This window comes from Pan paniscus, chromosome 16 (genome assembly GCF_029289425.2).
Source record: "Pan paniscus chromosome 16, NHGRI_mPanPan1-v2.0_pri, whole genome shotgun sequence".
Taxonomy (NCBI): Eukaryota; Metazoa; Chordata; class Mammalia; order Primates; family Hominidae; genus Pan; species Pan paniscus.
In genome coordinates, this window is record NC_073265.2 from 47,759,058 (window position 1) to 47,781,192 (window position 22,135).

Consider the following 22,135-nt stretch of genomic DNA (forward strand, 5'->3'; position numbering starts at 1 on the left):
CCTGCTACAGAAGTCTTCCCCCTCTTAAAAAAAAAAAAAAATTAAGATGGAGTCTCCCTCTGTCACCCAGGCTGGAGTGCAGTGGTTCAATCTCTCCAGGGATTACAGGTCTGCGCCACTGCATCCGGCTAATTTTTGTATTTTTAGTAGAGATAGGGTTTCACTATGTTGGCCAAGCTGGTCTCCAACCCCTGACCTCAGGTTATCCACCCGCCTCAGCCTCCCAAAGTGCTGGGATTACAGGCATAAGCCACCGCGCCCGGCCCTTTTAAAGTAAATCTTGATTGATGGACATGATGAAGTCCGTGAGGTACAAATGCACTGCCTTTTACAAAAGTAACTGGTTCCTTGGAGGTGTCCATTGGGAAGATGGCAGTAGTTAGAGCTGCCACTGAGGAAGACATAATAGGCAGCTCTCATTCCAAGGCAGCTGAGCCATGGAAGAAGGCTGGCCTGAGTGGTCAGTGTGCAGTAAATCCAAATCTTTAAATGCAGTTCATGCTTCACCCCCGACCGAATGACAAATGGCTCCCCCGTCAGAGCAAGCTGGCAGGTGATGCACCACTCCTCCCCTCCCCTGCCACCCGTGGTGGGACAATCTGTCAGCAGCCACTAATTCTCAGGAATGGATGGGGAAGTGGGGGAAGTCAGGCTGTGTTTATTGGACAAGGAGAAGGGGTCTCTGAGACCAAAGACCTTCTTGGGAAATGCAGCTCCTGCCCTCCGCAGCAAATAATGCTCAATGACCAGTCAGGGAGAGCTTGTCTGTGCTCTCTTCAAGCTATGGGGAGCATCTAGAAAATGCCTTGAAACCGTCAGATGGAAACATCCTCTCATCTTCCTCCCTCCTGGAAGCAATGTGCTCCGCTGCTCTTCCAAACCCTTCCTGTCTCTACTGGTACACCTCTCCAAAGCCCTCTGGATACCTCCCATGATACGCCTTTCCCAGGCTCCAGGTCGGCACAATGCTCTCCCCACTCTATTCCCCAAATGCATACCTGTCTCCATCGCAGACACCTTCACATGCCTGGCTGGCAGGAGCTCAGCCGTGCCCATCTGCCTGTCTTTGTTCTGCGACCACCTTCAGGGTCCTCCCTTGGGCTCAGCAGTGAGCTGACTTGCCATGGAGCCAATGGAGCTTAGGTGTCAAGATCCTTCACTTGCACAAGCCCCTTTCAACCTCCTCTCCCCCAACACACAATTATGTATTCATGATGTATTTTTTTTCTTAAAGAGGACCTCCAAATTATATCTAAGATTCAGGCTCTGTAGAACCTGGCTCTTTCCGGCCAAAATATGATCTTTACAGAGCTCAACATGCCTTGCACACACTAGGTGTTTAATAAGAGCTGAAGGATCAAAGAGAATGGATCCTGACCATGATTACAATTAATTAAGAAAGAGTGATTAACAGGAAAGGGAAGATTTGTGTTTCTCTCAGGCGGGCTTTCATAATTCTTCCTCTACCATCAAACTGAAAAAAGCCAACAGTCTCCCCTATCTCAAATCCAGGATCCTCCGAAGGGCTTGTTAAGTCACAGCCAGCTGGACCCCACCTCGCAAGGATATGGTTCAATAGGTCTAGAGCGGGACTTACAATCTGCATTTCTAACAAATTCCTGGTGATGTTGCCGCTGCTGGTCCGAGGCCCTCACTCTGAGAATCACTTTGAGCCCCTGCGTTATCAATAGGGGCCATATTGCCCCCAAGAGGGTGAAATTGTATCTTGAGGTGGGTGATGAAAAAAGTTTTTATTATAAAGCAGATATATATATATATACACACACATATATATACAGTACACAAACAGGGTGCAGTATATCCCTGGTGTTAAAACTTCACGGGTAGACAATTAGGGGGTAAAAATGTCTAGAAAGACTCTTTAGGGGGGCAATCATGATAAAACATTGAGAAACACTGACCTGGCCCAAGTGCCTACTTGGTGCTTACTCCCCGGCAGCTGAGCCAGAAGCCCTCACCTGCAGAGACCTGCAGCCCACACCATCTGATACTGTGGAAGAAGCATTAGACTGGGAGTCACAAAACCCAGGTTCAAATCCTAGCTCTGCAGTAACTTCAGGCCTTCCCAGCCACACCCACTTCAGCTTCTGTACTCAAAGAGACAAAGTTACAACCAAAACTGCCAGGAAAAGAATGCTGTGCGTGCTTGGAAGAGATACATGAGGGGGTTGTTTATACAAATAGGAGTGAGCAATACTCCACAGGGCATTGTTGAGTAGCAAAAGCAACACATTAAACCATCTCCCAAGGAGGCTGGGCCTGTCAACGGCCTTGCTTCGCTGAGCATGGAAAAGCACGTGTCAGGCAGAGCAGGATTACTCGGCACAAGAGAGGCCAGGCTGGGGTGGGAAGAATGGAGAGACAGTGCCTGCCAGTGACAGGCTGGGGCAGGGCGAGAACACCAGGGAACATGCACATCGATCCTGATTTGAGCAAGTGTTCTCAGAGGCAGCTCTATAAATTCCTTCACCACCCCTAAGAATTTTGTACTTTGTCGCCTGCCTCTAAACAATGCCTTTGGGGACAGCAGATTCTTTGGGGGTAGAGCCAAAAGAGGCTGAGTCTACTTTAATGTTATGCTGGCTCAAAAACAGACTCACACATAGTGGGGACCACCAGACTCCTGGGTTACAAGTCTTGTGTCTCTGTTAACTATGTGTCCAATCTCCCAGGCCCTAAACTAGGATTCTTTAGGAATGAGTATGTAACAGGAAAGGGAAGATCTGTGTTTCCCTGAAGCAGCTTTCATAATTCTTCTACCATCAACCTGAAAAGAACCAATAGTCTCCTCTATCTCTAAACCAGATTCCCATTTCTTCCTTAGAAACTATGTCCAGTCAGCCACCGAACCCTATAAGTTGATCCCAGTGGATCAACTCTTCCGCTCCAGTTTCTCTGCGCACCTAGGAACTGGTCCCTGTGTCTCTCCTGGGGGGATCCATTTCTTATCCAGGCCCCAGCTCTGCCTGTCCAGCCCAGGAGCCACCCGAAATGCTAAATCTGTCTTCTTGCTAAACAAGTTGGATTGTCATAACTGTATAGCCCTGGTCTAAGTGAGGTTGGATAACAGAAGTGGTCTAGGAAAACTGTGTCCTGGGGAGGAGGTTAAGTGATAAATAGGATGTGGTCACGGTGTCCTAGGCAGTAGCCCCTCGCAATGCCAGTGGACGTCAGGATCACGAATCAGGGAGGTCTGATTCGGTACAAGACATGAGTTGGGGAGGTCTGATTCGGTACAAGAGATCCAGAACTTGTGTCCAGCTGGAGTAAGGAGAGTAAGGTATAGCAGAGACAGGACAAAGTAAATTGGACCTCAGAGACAGGACACGGGGCAGAGTCTGATTCCAACTGAAACATAAGGATCCCCACATCCCTCAACAGTCCCTCAGATGGTGAGGTTTAGGACACAGTAAGGAGGGGTGGAAAGAGCATGGGTTTGGGTATGTCTTCCCTCATGAAAACCATGGAGCCAGGAGCAGTAGTGTTACAGTGATGTCATCCCCTGAGGCTCAGTTTCCTCGTAGGTAAGGTGGGAATGGAAATGACTGCTGCATAGGCTGTGAGATGATTTTGTGAGATGTAAGCGCCCAACAGATGGTGGTGATGACGATGTTGGAATCAGGTGACTCTAGCCCCTTCACTGTCACGCTTGCTCTCGTCTGAACGTGCTTCCATGTCTCCATGTTGCTCTTGTGTCCACAAGCAAAAGCAATAATCCATTGCCATTTAACCAGCACAAAACTGGATGAGGCTGTCGCCTTCCTTTTCTAAAACACATGCTTCAGACAGCACAGTCTACAGTCACTTGAGGGCTGGGAGAAGATGCTGTACAATATTTACTCCTGTTGAAAATTATAATCAATAAGTCCCTGACTGTTTTCATATGTGCTGCTACTAAGCTACCACTCCCTGACCTTGAGCAGATAGATTTGGGATCCACGTGTAGCCCTGTTAAATTTTATCTTTTCAGATTTAGTCTCTCCCTCTCTCCTCTCCCCCCACCACCCCCCTCTCCCCCCACCACCCCCCTTCTCATCCTTTGTGACACTTTTAGATTTGATATCTCTTCTAGCTTCTTGACATCTGAAATGTGGTGAACTCATCCTCTATATTATCCAAATCAATGACAAAACTCTTGACTAAGACAAAGCCACGTCAAACCACAGGAACCCCTACCCCCTTGGAAGACACACCAGGCCATTCATTGATACTTTTGGGGTGCATTGCTCCCATTAGTGACACAACCTTACCATTCTCGCAGTCAATCCATATTTCTCCCATCTTTCCTCATGGGCATCACTGAGAAACCTTAGCAAATCTGCTTCCCAGACCCTTCTGTTCTCCTTTCACTCCCTCATTTGATCAGCCTCTGGGTCCTGCTGACTCCACCTTAAAATGCCTCCTGTGCACCCTTTCCTCTGCGTCTCTACAACCGCACGCCTCACAGGGATTTGTCATCTCCTCCCAGAACATTGCAGTGATTTCCTAGCAGGCCCCCTCGCCTATATACCTAGACTCTTTCTGGGAGGGATTTAAGGTGGCTCAGCCTATGTATATTCACATGTCTCCACCTACTCCCAATGTGATCATTACCTAGAGGCCTCTTATACTTTTTTTTTTTTTTAATGCCTGAAGTTTTTTTGTTTATTCCTTTTTGTTTTCCAGCTCTACCCACCAGTATTTTTTTGGTGATGACAGATCTTCTCCTAAAATGACAAAGAATTTAGAAACATTTTCCATGTATTTTTAACATCTGCGTCAGTGAACAAAGAAATCATAGTTGATGATGGGGTGGGGAGGGAGAAAAGGGAAACTTAATTAGCTTTAGTTTTTATAAGAACTTCCATCAGCGCTGAATGAACTGGAATATGACATCTGATTGGGCCTAATCACAAGGAAGAGTACATTAACTTGCCGTGAATATATTTACCAGTTTTTACAATACCATTTTTAAATCTCTACAGAAGCCAATTTTCTTACAAGAAAATTACCCTACCAAGATTTTTTTTAGAACAAGCAAACCCAAATTTCTTTCTTACCCTAACCCAGTTCATCCAGCTCTCACACTGTGGCCTGAGGACAGACACTGATGCTATCTTGGAGCCTCTGCCTCTCCACCCTTCAGGAATGTTCTGCACCCTGAAGGAGGTAGGAAAACTTGAGGATGCAAAGAAAAACCAGACATCTGTTATGTCTCTTGATGTTAGGGAGTGGGAGTGAAATTCCAGCTCACCCACACTCCTGGGGAGGCTAGAATTTAATGGGATGCTTGAGATGCGTGGGGCGAGGGTGAGGCTGCAGCCAAAGATGCTTGAGGCTGGACCTGAAGGTGATTTAGTGACCAGAGGGCAATGCCAGGGAGAGAGAGCCTTGCACGGAGTTAGTGACACTACAGTTCCCAGAGTGGGGCAGGAAGAAGCAGGCACACCATGACATCTTCTCATTTTCTTTCCTTCTCTGCCGTTTCCCAGATGCCCCCTCACCAATTCATCAGCCCTTTCTTTCCTTCCACACAAGCTGCTCAGCACTTTGGCTCTGCTCTGGAAACATTTCCATTCCTGTGCTGCTACAGAACCCACCCTCCCCACCAGATTGGATGCACCTGGACAGCAGGATTGTGACTTAGCTGCCATCCCGAGTTTTACCTGGCACACGCAGGTGCTAGATAGATATTCCTTCAAAACAAGGAAAAGGTGGTGTCGCATCCCTACTTAGCTCCTACTGTTGGGTTGGTTTGCAAATTTTGCATTGAATTCCATGTAATTTTCTCTTTTTTTTTTTTGTTTATTTTTATGAAAACGTATCATTTAGCCTGCCGTAACTCTTGCTTTGAGGTCACAAATGTCAAAGTGGTTAACTCCAAGTCACCTCCAAGAACATTATTCCTATTGGGTTAAGGCTCCACCCTTTTGAGCTCTAATTATCTCCTTAATGTGTGAGAACTGGGGGAATATGTTCCCAAATTAGAAATAAGTTCTCTAAAACTAAGGCTTCCAATGCTGAAGAGAATGTACAAAATGAGAAAGGCATACTCAGTCCTTCACTTACACAGTCAAAGAGCAATTTTTAGGGCACTCCCATATGCCAGACAGCCCAACAGGCTTTAGGGAGGCCCAAGGATGAAGAGGACATGGTTATCAGCACCCCCAAGCAACTCTCAGCCTGTAGAGCTTTCCTAATCATTCAACAGGCATTTGATGAGCCCATGAGGTGCTGAAACATTGTTTAAAAAAAAAAAAAAAAAAAAAAAAGGCCGGGCGCGGTGGCTCACGCCTGTAATCCCAGCACTTTGGGAGGCCGAGGCGGGCGGATCACGAGGTCAGGAGATCGAGACCAACCTGGCTAACACGGTGAAACCCCGTCTCTACTAAAAATACAAAAAATTAGCCGGGCGTGATGGCGGGCGCCTGTAGTCCCAGCTACTCGGGAGGCTGAGGCAGGAGAAAGGCGTGAACTCGGGAGGTGGAGCTTGCAGTGAGCCGAGATCGCGCCACTGCACTCCAGCCTGGGCGACAGAGCGAGACTCCGTCTCAAAAAATAAAAAATAAAAAAAAAAAAGCCCAGGTGTAAACACTTCTATCAGATGTGCCATGCATCATTGACAATAGTATACACATATTATTTATAATATGTATAGGTGCTTTATAAATATTAACTCATTTTATCTCCATAATAACTGAGCTATGGACAATAAATGATTATTATGGACAATCTCTTAACCCTCACAATTCAGACAGTGTTGCTAATCCCATGTCAAAAAGGGGGAAACTGAGGTGCAGGAAAGTTAACTTTCCCAGAGTCACACAGCCTCTTAAGTGGTAGAACCAAGATTTTATTTGTCTTCCTGGTGTAAGAGAACTTGGTGGGTTCCTTAAGCCCTGTTCAGGATCTGTCACTGGATTTGCCTGTTGTGCATTCAGAGGCTGGAGAAGGAGTGGAGGGGGCAGAGTCCAAGGTAGGACACTAAGAGTCAGGGAGAGGTGATTTGTGAAAGGCTTTAGGGGCAGCGCCAGCCCCTGGATAACAGGGACCCTGGTGGTACCAAGGAATCATTGGCAGGACTCTGGGAGGTGAGGACTTGGTCTGCATGGGGCAGCACCTCGCATCTGATACTGGCACATATCAGCACCCTACTGGACACATTCAAACAGGCAGCACCCTGTGAGTGTCTCAGCACCAGCACATCAACCTTCCAATTCACCAACTCACTCCAGGGAATGTGAAGGGCAGGGTTCCACTGGGCCGCACCACCCAGCCCAGGGTGGCCCCAAAGGCAGAGGGGATGTGAGTGCTGTCTGTGTGAGCCTAAGTAGGCCCTGCACCTGCCAGAGACAGGGCACAGAGCAAGTGTCTGAGGGCAAGTCACCTGTACACAGCAATGGCAGAAACCAAGGAGTAGGCATGCCAGGCAGGTCTCCAGCAGCCTCTGAGTTTCCAGGCACAGGGCCCACACCAGGGTGGACTTTTTATATGTACATACACACCCACGCACCCGCACCCACACCCACACACCCACACGCCCACACGCCCACCCAAACACACACTGCACCAGTCCCGTTTCCTCAGATGGACATTTTTCAGAAGAAAGCCAATGACACTAGCAAGTCCATGACCCATTTCAAGATATGACAGGACATCATTTTCCAAGTGGAGAAAAGAAAAATTCTCAGAAAGTCCTGTATACCACAGAAATCCATACACCAGTTTCAAGTCTCATCCAACAGACCAGGCCAGAGTGCAGGGCCACAGGGCACCCTGGCTGGAGTGAACAAGCTCCCTTCAAACCCCCTCAAGATTCTAGGCCCACCAGCCTAAAAGTCCTCTTGATGGTGGGGTCATTCCAACCCCATCTGGGGTTGTAACCTCTCAGAGCAGAGGAAAATAAACAGGCTGTTGTCAGGCAGCCCAGGGCAGAAGTGATGACACCTGCTCATTCTGAATTTATCTTTATTATACATTATGGCCACCTGTGGACCATTCAGAAAAGATGCTTTTTGAGTCTCAAGCAAGTGACTCTTTAAGCCAAATCACAAAGAAATTCCCATTTTGGCCAGTTCTGTTTCTGGACGTCAACACCCCCCTCTCTGTATGAATAAGGGGTCTTCCAGATGGCCAGGAACAGCACTCAACAGGCCAAAACAAAGCAGAGGGTGGCTTGAGAACTACACTGCTACATTCAGCCTGAGGCCCAGCATCGACCTGGCCTTCTCCCACTTCCAACAACTCATTTTGTAGCTTTTTGGTTAAGAACAAATTTGGATTTCTTCTTTTTCTCCTCCCAGTAATCTCGAATGTATCAGAAGAAAGGAAATTTCTACCATTATTGTCAGAAACAAGACAAGTAAAAGGCCATCCTCAAATACTAGTGTTCTCTTCACCAGACAGCAGCACACGTGGAGAGTAGCAGATCTCTAAGCACGACCCAGTGTGTAACTCCAAATGGCCCCATTATCCTATCTCGAGGAGAGCTGCGCATGCTGTACCCTGTTTTACATGGCCTGCCATGCTTCTGGTAGCAAAGCAGTAATCTCCTGGTTATGTAGCACTGGGGATGCCAATAACAGCCAGATAAAGAATAGAACTCATGAGGCCAAATATTTTCAGTCAAACCAAGCTACAAAAACCACAGCCATGCAGAAGCTGGAGGAACCACCAAGGCAAAGAGAATGGAAATTCCCTTATGCTAGACAGCACAGGTCCCCAGTTTTCTGGGGCATCTGAAACTTGATGTGACAGCACTGGGAGAGGCCAACAGTCCACGAATAGGCCAGGACCTAAGGGGAAAGGCTACCACTCTACAGCCAGCCATCAGGGTGCTGGGCTACAGCAGGGCTGGCGGGAGCAGACGGAGGCCACATGCCAACCCCAGCCTCTGCTACATATGGTCCCAGCCCCCCTACTCACCAGCCATGTGGCCTCAGGCAAGTGGGATAATCCCCGTGTCTCAGTTTCCTCATCTTTAAAAAGTGGGATAATAAAAGATTCATGTACTTTATAGGGTTGTTGTGAGGATCAAATGATTTAATATACAAAAAAATGTTGAGAACAGGGCTCAACACAGAGTGTGCTCAACAGCTGCTGTTGGTATTGGTGGTGGTGGTGAATGGTCTACCAGCTTGGTAGGGATGTCTATGAAGTAGGACAAACATTTCATGAGTATGAAGATAGACTGTTCAGATGACACTCATCTAATGCCATTGGCAGCTCCTCTCTTTATTGTACCAAGATCTGTTTCCTTCATGTTTCACCCAACCTCAACCAGCCCTTCCCTTCTTTGGACTAAGTCTCCCTTCAACACATCCTCAAATGACACGGTTTCCAGTCCCCTCACTCTTAGTCACCCTCCTTGGAACAAGCTCAAGTTGCTAAACAACTATCTCTAAAGCCAGTTCCCACCCAAGCCAACATTCCAAGGCCAAAAACCATCACCTCTATCATGAGTTGAGTATCCTGCTTTCATTAGGGGACTGCACTGACGTGGCTGCAGGCTGCTGGTCAGCCCTAGGGAGCCAGTACCATACAGCCCTGCGAGCTCCCTCCTCACAAGAGGCGGCTGTTGCCTCCTTGTGCCAGAGCTCCTGGGCTTTGGATAGAGGAATTCCACTGCTTGGGTCTCATCCTTACTCACCAACTTGGAGGAACTTCCTTAGAGCGGATGGCAGCCGCCCCTCCCCACTCTGTCTCTGTGGTGTGTGCCCCACCTAGGCTGTGTTTGGGTGCCTGTAGTACCTCTTCCTGTTCTTGTCTCAAACACACACCTGTGGGGCTCCTTTCCCAGCACCGTGCTTCACAACGGGGCTCTCCTTAGCCCAGGAGGGGAGAGGCTGTGCAGAAAGGAGACTTCTATGACACCCTTGGGGCAAGGGTGTTGTTTTGCTCCTTCCATAGATCTCTGAAGCCACAGCTATGCAGGAGGACAGAAATAGAAGCCAGCCACACCCAGTCTTCTTTGGCATGGGCACATTGAATGGGCTTAGTTCTCCTGCCACGACTGAAAGGGCACCCTCCCATAGAAGGCACATGACCACGGTTCCAAGACAGTCCAGATCAGAAGAGAGGCCTTTGACCACGGCAAAGCAGGTGATGAGAAGGCACAGCAAAGGTGGCCCAAGCCACTCTGCCTATTTCCTATCCCTCCCCTGTTAACTCCACTCACAATTCCAAACCCAGAGCCCTAGCTTCTGAGATATCCAGGTAGGCGACAAGATTTTCTTTCTCCACATGATACAGACTGCTGAGAGGCTCCCCTAATAAAGCACCAGTATTCTCCCTGAAGACACAGGCTCAAATTGTGCTCTATTCAAAGCTGGCTGTGTTCCCAACTCCTAAGCCCTGCCGGCTTCCTCTGCCCCCTACCCTGACGTGCAAGAAGATGCTACAGGTGTGGGGGTGTATTAGTCCATTCTCACACTGCTAATAAAGACATATTTGAGAAATACCCGAGACTAGGTAATTTATAGAGGAAAGAAGCTTAACTGACTCACAGTTCAGCATGGCTTGGGAGGCCTCAGGAAACTTACAATCATTGCAGAGGAGGAAGCAAACACATCCATCGCAAATGGTGGCAACAAGGAGAAGCGCCCAGTGAAGGGGTGGGGGAAGCTCCTTATAAAACCATCAGATCTCGTGAGAACTCACTGTCACAAGAACAAGCTGGGGGAAACCACGCCCATGATTCAATTATCTTCACCTGGTCCCTCCCAGGACATGTGGGGATTATGGGAACTACAATTCAATATGAGATTTAGGTGGGGACACAGGCAAATCATAGGAGTGGGGAAACCAGGAGAACAGGGAAATAAAATTGGTTTTCACAATGGCTAAACTTTCCCTATCCTCTTGAGAGTATTTCTAAGCAAAAGAGAAATATACTTTTCTTTTTGCTTTCTCTAAAAAAAGAAGGAAAGAAGGAAGAAAGAAAAAAATGGAAGGAGAGGAGGAGGGAAGGAAGGAAGGAAGGAAGCAAAGAAGAAAGGAAGGTCAAACTGACTTGATTTAGCTCATTATTAAACATGCAAATAGGATAATTCCTGTTCTTGGAATGTGATCAGTCATCTGCATAAGGTCTTGCGACATATCTACGATTGAATTATTTCTTTGAATCAAGGATTCCCCCGGCCACACACAAATCAGTACTTGCCTTACTTTGGAAAACGAAAAGAGCTCACTAAAGTGGTCCCTCTTATAATAAGGTGAGAGTGGCCTCTAGGACAAATTTCAGCTTGTACAATTCTGGAATACAGAAAGGGTAGCTGGCTAGCGACCTTTTTCCATACTCCACCAGGCACTGTGTAGGGGCTAAGGGAAAGCTTCCCCTCTGCCCTCTGAAAGCTCACTGAAAACTCACAGAAGACAGATTAGTAGAAGAAAAGGCATACGAATTTATTTTAACATGTCTAGCACTGGAGGATCCATAGAGAACAATTACCCATTAACCCTTCTTCATAGAGGAAGGGGAGATGGGGGAAATGTGGCAATTTGAGGGGTGGTAAATGATTTTTAGGGGGAGATGAGTGGACTTGGGGAACTTACAATGGCCATGGACAAAGTCTGTTGGGACTTCAGAGCAGACAAGGGCTGGTAAATGATTCTCTTTGAAATACTGAATGAGCACCAAAACAGAAGACAATGGTTTGTGACAAAATACTGTCCAGGTGTGTTGACAGACTTCAGTCTTTCTTCCTGTGATATGGGTTCAGTTGATGAAAACTCAGGGAGGAGACTAGAGGTAATTGCTTTCTTCCTTGGTATTTCCAGACTTTAGGCAGATAAGGGATGAAGAGAACAACTTCATCCAGAGCTTTGGGAGAGATGAAGAATTGAGAGATGGGGTAGGGCCAAGGGTGGGGGGTAGGGAGTGAAGATCAGAGAGACCCTGAGGCTCTTCTTATTTCAGCATGTCAAAGCACCATATTTTGGGGTAACAGTTGCTGAGCCCCAACAACTGCCACCCCATAGCCAAATTAAGCCGATCATCCCCAAAGCAATATTAGTCCAGTCCAGTTCCTCTCATGACAAATGACCTGAACACAGGATTCAGCGAGTCTTACTCGCTGTGGTCATTTTGGAGGTAGGGAAATCATTAACCCACATACTTTGATAAAATACGAAACGCCTTTCCTAGCTGGTTCTTTTCCTCTCCTATAGGCCGACCCCCCTCCATCCCTTTATTAGTATTGAACTGAACAAATTAGTTAATATGGGAACATTTGGATGTATCAACTTTGCTCTGAAACAAAAATGTATTCATCCCCAAACTCTGTGCTGGGGGCTGAGGGAGAGTCCTTATGACTGACATAGTCCCCAACAAGGTTCTCATTAGTCCCAGTTTCTTTTGACACCTTTTCCTCCGCATTCACATCCTTCTGCCCTCTCCAGCACTGTGCAGGAAGAACCAACCAACCTGACCTTGGTGAAAGCGCTGTGGGTTTTTCAACCCTTCATTCCTGCTACTTTTTTTTTTTTTAATTTTTTAGTATTCTTCTGTGCATCCTTTCTTCTCTCCTAGGCTTCTCACCCAGCCTCTCTGTGGAGTACCACTTGTAGACAGAGCTCCCTCATTCACAACATCCCAATGTATTTGTCCTGTATCAAAGCAAACCTTATACAGTAGCTCTTTTAAGAACTGCTAAAAGAATGAAGGAACAAAACTGAGCCAAATAAAGCAAAATGAAGAGGACATGTATGCAGGCAATTGTGGGAACATATCATCAGAATCCTCTCTTGCTATTGTACCCAAATCCACACATTCGCCTCAATGTTGTCTGGGAAATACATCAATCCACTGTGAATGGTTTAGATAGAATAGAATCCATCAATTTCACCAGATTGATTCCTCCTCAGATGATGAGCCACTTTCTCCACTCCACCTCCAGGGCTGGCCCCAGTCTTCCTAAATGTTCATTAACTCCTATTAGGTATTCCGAAACTCTCAGGTTTTCTGAGTCAGCATAGAATGGTTGGAAAAGCAATTGCTGTAGAATCAAGAAGACTCAGATTGGAATCCTGGAGCAACTACCTACTAGCTACAGGCAGGTTACTCTCTCTGAGTCTCAGGTTCCCCATTTGCAAAATGAAGCAAAGCTATCTACTCCAAGGATTGCTGTGAAGATTAAAAGACCACGTGCTAACCTAATAGGTGTTCAGTAAATAAATATATTTTTCTATTTTTCCCTGCAAAATTCATTTCCCAAACACAATCTTTATTCTTTTATGTCTTTTTAACATACAATAGCCATACTATGGCTTACCAACTCCCCAGTAAGCCAGAACTCTCTGTATACGCAGTGTTTTGCCACATCATTTACATGGATGAAATTGTTTCCTATACTCCCAAATTTACCCTGCTTGGTGACCAAGAATCACTTCTGTCCCTATTACTAGTGATATCATGTCTGCATTTGGAAACAGACAAGTGTTATACAAAATTACATAATATGATAGGAATGCTGTCAATGGATATCTATTATTATATTTACCAGTCAAAATTTTAGTTCTTATAACTGGTATCACCAATTAAAAAATTTTATAAGAAAGGGGTTTTTATACCATTGGATCTATTGGATCATTAAAAAAAAGAGTTTAGAAAAAAAGAAGCTATTTATATACTATTTCATTCCATAAGACTTTAACCAGTTCCACTGTTAATAAAATGTACACGCACAGAATTGTATTGTTTTCTCCATTACTAAACATGTATTTGCTGAGTACCTTCTGAATGCCAGCATTGTGCTAGGTGCTGGGCATAGGGTGGAAGACACAATAGACAAGGACACAGCTCCCTGGTATGGGAAACAGATACTTTATGTCTTCAGTTGTAAGGTCCACTGTTGTTCCTATTTAATATCTTTGAATGTGGAATATATCTTACAATGCTGTGGGCTAGGGCATGGTTGTGACATTGATAAAAAGGGCCCTTAACTGCCATCGATTCAGTTGACTTGCTTGCCTTTTTGAGTGGCAGTGCATGGCTTGAGCTTAATTTCCATTCAGGTTTTTGAAAAGACTAACTCATTATTTGCACATAAAAAGGCACAGAGACAGAGGTTAGGCATAAATTTGATATTCATCATTAGAGTAACCGTCATCCTATGTTTTCTTACAAAGTAACAAAAAGTGTTTTATGAAATGTAATCACAATATATGAAGCTGTGCTTTACTGGTGCACATGCAAAAGGATTGCCCATCAGGCTCTAAGCAAAGCAACTAAGAGTAGGAGAAACTGCCAAATCCTAAAGTAGGGGGAAGAAATCTCCAAACAACAAGAGGCACTGTGACCAATTCACATAAGACTATCACTAAGACATCAGGTTTTAACTTGTAACTTGCTTTTTTCCTTGTTAGTGGTATGTTAAACAATGGTATATCATGCTATTTGTGTATATTGGATTCAATGAAATACTATAATAAACAAGTAAGCAAAACATAAGATCATAACACGTCCTGAAAGGACCTCTCAGCAAGAGTGACACATTGCCAAGTAATGCACATTGTTCCACATGGAGTTGGTGAGGATAACAGCACTTCCTTCCAGAAATACTTTAGTATACAAAGTGCTGACACGTGATGACATCTCATTTCAGCATCTCAACAACCACACCTGGAAGGCCTTATTATTTTGTATATTTACAGATGAAGAGACTGGATCTCAAATAGCTTAAGAGACTTCCCTAACATAACTCAGCTAATGCCTGGAAGACCCAAAACTAGAATCCAGGGCTCCTGACCCTACATCCTATGTTTTTCTTCTCGGCTACATGAAATGGTACAAAATACAAATTAAATGATTATCCACGGTCTTGTGTAATTCTGGCATGTTTCCAGCTAAGACTTCTCAGCTGTTCATTCAACTCAAAGGCATCCTTCGGTCCTCTTCCCCATTCTTCTCTGTCTCGGGGATCTGCCTGGGGAGGGAGTGTGGTGAAAGGAGAGCAATTGAATCCTCACTAACCCCAAGGACCTAACGCAAGGAGATGCAGGCAATAACTCATTCCATTGCATTTACCATTGCATTGCATTTACCCATACCTGGGGCTCTCCAGGGATGGCATCAGATGCTGCAGGAACATGAATGATAAATACCACATCCCAAGGGTTAGGGCCCAGGCAAGTTCTCAGGGGAGAGCTATACATATGACTGGTAAAACCCACTATGTCCAGAAGACAAGGGCACCCTGCTGGTTTGCATGAGCAAAGCTAAATTGGCGCTGACAACTGGCAATAGGTATTGAGAGTCTTTTTAAAAGTTGATGTCACTTAATCTAGTAATCCCATTTCCAGGAATTCATTCAAAGAGAATTAATCTGGGATATAGAGAAAGGTCTATGAATAAGATTGCATCACAGTGTGCTTTACATTTGGAAAAAACTGTGGTTGTAACTTAAGTTACGACAGTAGAGAGTTGTTCAAATATTATAATTCTGGTACAACCACACGTTAGGATTCTCTCTTGCCAATTATTGATGTCATGGGGAAGTGTTCAAGACAAAACATTGAGTTATAAAATCAGGATTCTAAATTATATATATACACACAATTAAACTCAAACATACACATGAAGACACACACAGCATTTTAAAACCTAGAAGGAAATCATAACCATAATACAATAGTTATCTCTGATTATGGGAATACAGGTAATTTTGGTGATTTTCTCTAAGTTTTCTTTTTTTTCTTTTTCTTTTTTTTTTTTGAGATGGAGTCTCAATCTGTTGCCCCAGGCTGGAGTGCAATGGCATGATCTCAGCTCACTGCAACCTCTGTCTCCCAGGTTCAAGCGATTCTCCTGCCTCAGCCTCCCCAGTAGCTGAGACTACAGGCATGAGCCACCAAGCCTGACTAATTTTGTATTTTTAGTAGAGATGGGGTTTTACCATGTTTGCCAGGCTGGTCTCGAACTCCTGACGTCAGGTCATCCACCTGCCTCGGCCTACCAAAGTGTTGTTGGGATTACAGGCATGAGCCACTGCACCTGGCTGTTTTTCTCTAAGTTTTCAACAATGTTTTATTTTGCTTTTTAAGACAGAAAGTCCACCCAAATCAGAGTCAGGAATAGATGTGAAAAATGGGGATGGGGCCTTTGAACCAGGAGCAATATGAGAAGGTGAGAAGGATGGCCTGGGCCGGCTGGGTCTGCGAGACTACCTGGAAAAGCCACGGGAATCACAGGGTGACATCTCCAGATCCAGCAGTCTTTTAGGAAGGCAGATGGAGTCTCAGACCTGTCCCACCCATCTTAAAGTGGCCTGGTCACAGGGTCAGAGCTTCAGCAGACAGAGGCGCCCTGGGATAAGTTGCCAAATATGGGTTGAGCAACAGCGGCACTGGAACGAGGTAGGAGGCGGGGAAAGGGGATGGAAGGTAAAATCCTGCCCCTGTCCTCAAAGTACTTACAGTCAATGTGAGGAAGGCTGACAGCCATAAAATGATGACCTATGACAACGAGGGTCGTTCCACACACATCCTCCAGACCCCGGTGCAAGACCTCCGCCTTTCATCTCCATTATATTGGGCAAAACAAAAAGCATCAACCAAAAAAAAAAAAAAAAGTAAAAGTACATAGAAAAGGAGACACAGAGGAATACAGAAAAGCAAAAACCTCCTTCAAACTGGTGGGTGTTTCATCCCAAAGGACGCTCGACCTTTCTCAGGCATCCTGCCACTGAAGAAGTCAATTATTCACGGCCCACAGTCCCTAGGTTCCGCTCAGCACAGTCTGGAATCAAGGGTTCATTTAATGGAAGCTTAACAGATTCAGATTTCTCTAAAATTCCACATCCCCTTCTGCCAAGAAGCTGCTTTGAAAGATGACACTCCCTTGATGTGAATTTGCAGCCTGCCCCATTAACAAGGCTTCAGTCAGAAAACATTTTTAAATCAACCCTGTTCCAGACACTTGCTCCCAAGGACAAACTAGAAGAAACTCTGCACCAGCTCAAACCTTCCAAGCACTTTGATGATCAGAAATGAAGGGAAATATTAGAACAAATCTTATTAATCCAAATATTCTCAACAATCTTCAAAGCAAACCGTTGCTCTGGGCTACAGAAAGCAGAGCTCACGCAGAGCCGGCCCTTTCTGTCCTAACTCCTGTTAGCCAAGCCAGCCCCCTAAAAACAGACCTCAGAACAGCGGAGGGAAACATTCAGAATCAAAGGTGATGGGAGGAAAAAGGAAGAGGAAACAGGTAAATGAAAGAAGGAGGATGAGGATTGGAAAGCTGACTACTTAAACTTTTAGCACGTCCCTCACATAAAAGGATAAGGTGTTGCATGCCACACTGCCTCAAAGCAACTCCCTCAGTTCACAGTTGTGCAGCTGAGAATTCTGGAGAAACCCCACGGCAGCTGGCATCTATGTCCTGGCTCCACTCACAAGGGGCTGAGAACCCCAGAACTCCTCACCATGCACATTTCTCTTGGGTGTGGTGGGAGGAGCATTTCCGTTTCCAAACCTCGGGGCCATTTGCTCTTAGATCTACACAAACATCTCCCCAGCCTTTGCCAAGTTCACCCAGCCAGAAAGCCATAATGCAGAATTAGTAGCATTTCAATCATTTCCGTGACGAGCTGGTGACAGGCTGGAATATGATGAGTGAAGCAATCAGATGTTGTTACAGGAAAGAGGCATGAGAAGAGAATGACAACAGAGTGGTACAGTAATAAGCATCATCGTAAAAGCCCCCATTGGCATCAAGTTTATCATCGCCAGCATAACTAAAGGAGCCAGAACACCTGTTTGTAATGGGGATTCCAGCTCCTCCACTTTCTAGCTGTGTGGCTGAGCATGCTTCTCGCCCTTTCTAAGTCTTGGCTGAGCATCTGTGGAAGGTGGATAGCAATCGCTACTTCATAAGATTGTTTAGTGATTAAAGTCAAACAATGTCTATAAGGCATTTGCAAAGCATTAGCAGTACCAGTAGTACCAGTAGTAGTAGAAGTAGTAGTAGTATTTGGTATTATAAGGAGTATTTTATATTATTTCAAATAGGATTATGCACTATTTCATTATACCCTTATCTCGTATAGAAGACATTTTTAATGCCATTTGATTGAAAGTAGACCAGAGACTCAGAAAGGTTAAACCTCTTTCCTAGTAAGTATAAAAAGTTAATGCAGGCCAGGTGCAGTGGCTCACATCTGTAATCCCAACACTTTGGGAGGCCAAGGCGGGAGGATCACCTGAGGTCAGGAGTTTGAGACCAGCCTGGCAAACATGGCAAAACCCCATCTCCAGTAAAAATACAAAAATTAGCCAGGCATGGTGGTGCACACCTGTAATCCCAGCTACTTCGGAGGCTGAGGCAGGAGAACAGCCTGAACCCAGGAGGCAGAGGTGAGGCTCATCTTGCGGTGAGCCAAGATGGTGCCACAGCACTCCAGCCTGGACGACAGAGTGACACTCCATCTCAAAAAAAGTTAATGCAGAAATAAGGCTGTATATCGGTTTCCTATTGCTTCTGTTAACAAATTACTACAAATTTAATTAGTTAAATTGACACTATCTTACAGTTCTGGAGTCAAAAGTCCTAAAATTAAGGTGTCAACAGAACTGTGTTTCTTCTGGAGACTCTGAGGACAGAATCCATTTCCTCACCTTTTTCAGCTTCTAGAGGCCACCTACATTCCTTGGCTTGTGGCTCCTTCCTATATCTTTAAAGCCAGCAGCATAGCATCTTCCAGTTTCTCTCTCTGATTCTAAGCCTCTTGCCTCTTTCTTATAAAAACCCTTGTGATTACATTGGGCCCATTCAAAGAAACAAGGATAATCTCCCCATCTCAAGATCCTTACTTTAATCACATCTGCAAAGTCCCTTTTCCATATAAGGTAACATATTCTAGGTTCTGGGGATTAAGATGTGGACAAATTTGGAGGTGGTCATTATTCAGCCTACCATAACCTGGATCCTGTTCTGCAGAACATAGCTATTTGGAGCAAGAATGGGGGTTTTGTTTGTTTGCTTTGCTTTAAACTCTTTCATTTCTTTATTCAGCAAATACCATAGAGCAGCTACTATGTGCAGGGCACATTTATAACTCATAACCTCCTCCTCTCTGGATATAACCACATCAGAATCGAGCTTCATTAGTGTGATATAAAAGACGTCTTTACATATACACACATATATATATATATATATATATCTCAAAATATCACTGAAACCCATACTTTAAAAAACAAAAAGGGCCTTTGGAGATCATCAGCCAATCCCCTTATTCTATAAAGGGGCAGAGGAGTAATACAACTATCCCAGTGTCAAACAGGGAGTTTGTGAGACGTAATGAGGGCCTGAATTAGATCTGGAGGAAAAAAAGTAAATGGAGGTATTTTTGAGAAAAATCAGTGAGCTGAACGGCAATAGGGTAGGAGAAATGTAGGGGTCAAGGGTGCCTAAAGTTCATGGCTTGGGGATGTCACTCACAGAGCTGGGGACAGATAGAGGAAAGACACTTTCGAGGGAAAATATGTATTCAGTGTGTTCTAGAACTCGGATCTCTTCTTAGTGTCACTGTGAACTTTTCCATTACTTCATCTCACTTTCTGTTCTCTCATAAGCGCGAATACGGGGCTGTAATCATCGTCTGACCACCACATGTTAGTGCACTGTGTTTCTTGCTGACACCTGGCTAGGCTTTGAGGATGAGATTTCTATTCCAACATCTACCAACATACAAGGAGCCCAAGGCAATGGGATTTTCTGCGCATCTTTGCTCGAACCTTAAAGGTGCTGCCCCATTGTCTTCTGGTAGGCCTTGTTTCTGGGAAGACGTCTATTGAATTCTTATCTTTGTTACTGAGTATGCAGTTTGACTTTTTACCTCTAGCTTTTTTTTTTTTTTTTTTTTTTGGTCACTGGTTTTCAGCAATTTGATTATTCTGTGGCTTGGTGTAGTTTCCCTCATATTTTTTGTGTTTTGAGATCATTGATCATCTTGGATCTATGTATTTAGTGCTTTCATCAAACATAGACATTTTTCCACCATTATTATTTCTTTAAGCATTTCTTCTGTCCCGTTTCTTGTCTCCTTTGGAATTTTCAATTACATATATATGAGGCCTCTTAAAATTGCCCAACAGCTCCCTGATGTTCTGTTAATTTATTTTCAGTCTTTTTTCTCTGTGTTTCAAATGGATGGTTTCTGTTGCTGTGAATTCAAGTCCACTAATCTTTTCTTCTGGAATGTGTAATCTGTTATTCATCCCACCCAATGTATTTCATATCTCAGACATTGATTTTTGAATCTCTAGAAGTTCAGTTTAGACTTCTTATATCTTCCATATTTCTTCTTAGCATGCTTACATTTTCTTCTACCATCTTGAATAAATGAAATATAGTTATAAGAACTGTTTTAATGTTCTTGTGGACTAATTTTACCATCTATAACAATCCTAGGTTGGTTTTGATTGATTGATTTTTCTCTTCATTATGGGTTGTATTTTCCTGCTTCTTTGCATGCCTGGTAATTTTTGACTAGATACCAGACATTGTGAATTTCACCTAATTGGTGCTGGGTATTCCTACATTATTTTAAATGTTCTTCAGCTTTGTCCTGGGGTGCAGTTAAATTACTTGGAAATAGTTTGACCCTTTTGAGACTTGCTTTAAAACTTTGTTAGATGGGACCAGAACAGCCTTTAGTCTAGGGCAAATTTGCCCCTTGATTCCAAACACTGTTTATGTTGTTAATGATGACAAAATATCCATGTCCCACACTATTCCTTACTAAGTCTCCCTTCAACAATTGTATTTGAGTAGAACTGTTAACTGCCTCACCTCACTCTCCTGTGTATTCACAAGGCAAAGATCCCCAAGGTTTTGACAAATACCCAATGTTGCTTTGGTGCCAGCTTGCACAGCACCAGGGCTCTTGCCTCTCGTAGAGAATTGTGCCCCTCTCTCCACTATGTGGCACAGCACATTGAGCTCAACAACGTTCTATCAGACTGATGTTGCCATAACACTGCATATCTTCACTCAGGAGGGGCGACAGCCCTAAGTCTCTTATGTGGCAAAATAAAATCCAACTTTCAGCGCTAAAAAGGCCCTGCTTTTCTGGAGCGAACCCCTTCAGAGGTCTCACAAGAATTTAAAAGAGAATTTCTAGACCACAAGTTTTAGTGTGGAGAGCTGCAGGCTTAGAGAATGGCAGGGATGTTTGAAGCCCTGCCCACAGTTCCAGGAAACACCCTTTGTATATGAGCTCCTTTCCCACACAAATGTGAGAAGGAGGCTATGACCCTGGAAATTGAACACAGGGAAACAGAAACCCTGCCGAAACTATTCTTGCATTGACATTAGACACAAAAACACCCATATAAGCTTGATGTGCTGTCACAATCAAATGAAATAATAACATGTAAGCATTTCAAAGAGATTCCACTGACATTCTCACTTGTGATTCTGACAACAAGCCTGTAAGTAAGCAAGAAAGGCAGGCGTCACAGCTCCTAAGTGACAGACGAGGAAATCAGCCTTGCGGAGGTTAAATGATCTCAACAAGGTCAGACAGCTAGTTGGTGCAAAGTGGGGCCCTGAACCCAGATCTTCTGACTCTTGGTCAAGAGCTCTATTCATTCCGCTGTGTCTGCTCTCTTACTATATCAGAAAAGGGAACAGCCACCAACTTCCTGTGTTGACCCTAGACCAGGGCTTCTTGATCACAGCACACTTAACATTTGGGGCTGGATAATTCTTTGTTGTGAGAGGCTGTCCTGTGCATTGAAGGGTGTTGAGCAGCATCCCTGGCCTCTACCCACTAATGCCAGTAGAACTCCCCTTGCCCCCTGTTTTGACAACCAAAACTATCTCCAGGTGTTGCCATGTTTCCAAATGCCCCAAGGTGGGGGAAGGTAACAGCAGAGCAAACTTACCCCTCAGTTGAAAAACACTGCCCTAAATGATGCCTGAGAATGCTGTCCACGTGTTTGAGAAAGCAGTGGTGATTAAGTTAGTTCTGTGAAAGGAGAAACAAAATCAAAAGAGGAACTTGTGCTGATACCAGTGAGTCTGGGACCACGAAACTTGGCCGTGAGAGACAGAATTGTGCAGCACCAGGGAGTTATCTAAAAAGTTCTCTTCTGGGCCACCCTCTGAACTTAACCTTCTGTGTTCTCG

General features: G+C 44.8%; 1 protein-coding gene and 1 long non-coding RNA gene across 3 annotated transcripts in view; one reads left to right on the forward strand and one right to left on the reverse strand.

The window, feature by feature from the left end:
• Nucleotides 1–2,019, reverse strand: part of LOC130540836 (uncharacterized) — a 64,720-nt gene extending 62,701 nt beyond the window's left edge. The window contains exon 1 of the long non-coding RNA XR_008954835.2: nucleotides 1,923–2,019. This is a non-coding gene — a long non-coding RNA (uncharacterized LOC130540836). The remainder of the gene's footprint in view (nucleotides 1–1,922) is intronic.
• LIPC (lipase C, hepatic type) overlaps nucleotides 1–22,135 on the forward strand; it is a 160,676-nt gene that overhangs the window by 87,192 nt on the left and 51,349 nt on the right. The gene's annotated exons all lie outside the window — the stretch shown is intronic.